At 33.6% G+C, this 3,030-nt stretch overlaps 1 long non-coding RNA gene across 1 annotated transcript; it reads left to right on the forward strand.

Moving 5' to 3' along the window:
- The first annotated feature begins 403 nt into the window (after positions 1-403).
- Positions 404-1,941, forward strand: LOC136071183 (uncharacterized). Its single transcript, XR_010632495.1, has 4 exons — positions 404-476; positions 569-655; positions 1,313-1,393; positions 1,566-1,941. It is a non-coding gene; the product is annotated as an uncharacterized LOC136071183 (long non-coding RNA).
- Positions 1,942-3,030: the final 1,089 nt, after the last annotated feature.

A 3,030-nucleotide genomic window follows, 5' to 3' on the forward strand; every position in this document is an offset into this window, starting at 1 on the left:
ATTGTTGTTATAATTACCATTCATTGTTGTTATAATTGCCATTCATATTAAAGTATTTCTTGTCAAACTCTAGTTGACTATTGTTATAATTACCATTAACATTATGGCATTTCGGAAGTCATTTCTTCAAAGGTTAGGATTTGTGTAATTTTCCCTATGATTTTTAAACTTTAAAATTGGGTTTCTTAGAATTGACCTGATTAAAAAAATTAAAATTAAAATTATTTCCTCCACGTCAGAAGGCAGCCCAAAATGCTGACCCAAAGTCCCAATAGCTTGGGTCAAATGCAAAAGTTTACCCAACGGATAACATAACCGGCTTCTCATTAAGCACTTGGGCCCAGAAAAAAGCCCATAAATCCAAACTCCTATAACTATCTCTTTTCGTACAATTTTCCCACTCGTTTTCGTTTTCGCTCTCTATCTGGGAAAGAGAATTAGAATTTAGAGGAGAAGGTACGAAGTAGATCAAGCTGGTAAGCTCTCTTTTTCTCAGATCAGATCTCAACCTTCTATGTCTCTGAATTTTCTCTCATTTTATTCGTAAAGTTCATTTCATGTTCCTCAGCGCTTTCTACGTAGTATTCAATTCGAAGTAAAATTTGCCGTTTGGTTGAATGGTGTTAATCAGAATTCAGATCGCGATTAGGTTTCGGTGAGCTTTCATTTCATTTTCCCACATTTTCTCGGCAACCAAACGATCTTTTATGCAATCGTGATTTTATTTTTAAGTTTTTTAAACCGCACCGAGAATTGTTAATTATTTGTATTATTATTATTTTTAACATGATGTTGCAATTTTTAAAAAAAATAAAAAAATAAATATTTTGTGGAGTATAATTCTGCTTTGTCTGATTCAACATTTCCGAATTAGTTAGATTTTGACAAATTGAATGTTGTTTTGTAAAGCATTAGAGAGTACTGAGTAGACATGACATTGCAATTATATGATTCTTTATATGATGATGATACCACATGCATCTTTTACATTGTATAGGTACTACACGATTGTTAGAGAGATGATACATATATTTGATACATGAGATAGTTATTACTATTTTGATACAGTTGAGCTTTGTGCGCTCTGATAAATGTATCAGCCCTCTTAAAGAATGTGGGTCCCATATAATTGTAGGGCCCATTCTTGTGAGAGGGAAGATGCATATAACTGATGTATGAAATAATTATTACCATAGTTGAGTTGCGTGTGTGCATTTGCGCGTATAAGAGTTGGTTGTATGATTTGGGTCATAAGCAGTTGTGATTCATGTTGTAATATTTATGTGGTTGACAAGAATGTTTTATTCTTTAGGTGCTAGATGCAAGTACAGTGTTACTTGCCTGCCTTTTTCAGCGGGTCTCTGTGGGTTCTCATTTCCGATTAACCAAGATGGTGTGAGTTTTTACTTTATTATATATATATTTTTTAATCATTTGTTTTTCTCATTTCTGAATGCTGTTGCTTAAAGGAGACAAAACTGAGCAAAGTAGAGAATTTATCATATATTACCAAGATTTAGACTCTCCACTCCATAATCCATATTAATACACAGTTTATCATTCAGGAAATGATCTGCCCCTCTAGGTATAGACTGGAAATCAGGAGATGATTTTTTCTTTTGCTACAATACTATTTACCTTTAGGGTCACTTCTAAATCGGTCTGTTGAATATGAAAACCAGTCATCTACAGCATCGAGTATTGCTACAATGTCATTGTATCCCTTCTATCAGCATTCATTAGAATCTTTGATGTGAACACAGCCAAAAACATGGGTGAGTATACCTTTTTTTTAGAGGCTTTGAACATTGCATGTTTCCTTGATGCTTGCTTTAATTCAAAGTCAAGCTATTCTTTTCACCTCATTTCTATATTCAATTTCCATATGTGTGTGTGTGTGTGTGTGTGATATTAATAAGCAAAATATGGAATTCCAAGGTCTGCAATAGTCTATGATAGACAAGAAGCATACATGACTACTCCTAAAGAATTACAAAATCAAAGTTTTAAAAGATCAACAAATTATACAAAAGATGAATGAAGACTAACTAGCAAACGTACAATCATACAAAGTTGTCAGGAACAGAGATTTAAGACTTATAAAAAAAATAAAAAATAAAAAGGAAAAGAGATTCAAGTGAAATCAATAGAAGCTTAATTCCTTCAAAAGTCCAGTATTCCTTCTTTCTTAAAATTGTCCATGTAAGACATAATGGAATAGATATTTGTAGACTGATCAGACTTCCCTTGCCAGCAAGCAAACAAATTAAAAAGTTTCTTTGTAAAAGCTTCATCCCTCTGAATGAAAGATATTAACTCCTTTTTATTAGACCGTACATTTTGTCGTGAACAACAGCACCTCGCATCTTTCTTCTTTGGTCGCTCTTTTTTGCTGTCAAGTCTCAAGTGACTATATCCTACCTTGCTTCTAACAATGTAAAGGTGATTTCATTTGTTGAAGACGCTTCAAGCTTTCTTGATGAATAATCTTCTGCAAGTGGAGCCTTTTCTGTATAAAAACCTGGCTGCCCTGGATTAGGCAATGAATTCCCACTGCTTAACATTAGAACAACGGATGAAATGTTTGGCCTATGTTCTGGTCTTGTTGTACACATAACAAGCCCACATGAATGCATCGTAACACTTCAGATAATGTGCTTGAGTCGTGTGAGATTAAGAATTCATCTATCAGTTCCAGTGGCTTATCTTCAATCCATAGTCTCCATGCCTAAAACAAAAATCAGATATTGTTGGAACACTAGAATTACATTAGCAATGTATGACTGAATGATTTCACATGTTAATACTCACTTGAAATGGAGAGTTCATTGCACAGATAGCATTTTTTGTACAAGTGTCTATCATTTAAAAGTTTTAATAACACTAGATACACCAAAAGGAACCCATCTCCATCATCGCAACCCAATGGAGAGATCCTAATACCACTGAAATAGTGGAATGTCAATGTTAATACTTACATATCCTAGAAGATTAAGGCATTGGCTAGAGTTACAAAATTCCTTGTTCTTT

The sequence above is a fragment of the Quercus suber genome, unplaced genomic scaffold, assembly GCF_002906115.3.
Source record: "Quercus suber isolate HL8 unplaced genomic scaffold, Cork oak 2.0 scaffold_292, whole genome shotgun sequence".
Taxonomy (NCBI): Eukaryota; Viridiplantae; Streptophyta; class Magnoliopsida; order Fagales; family Fagaceae; genus Quercus; species Quercus suber.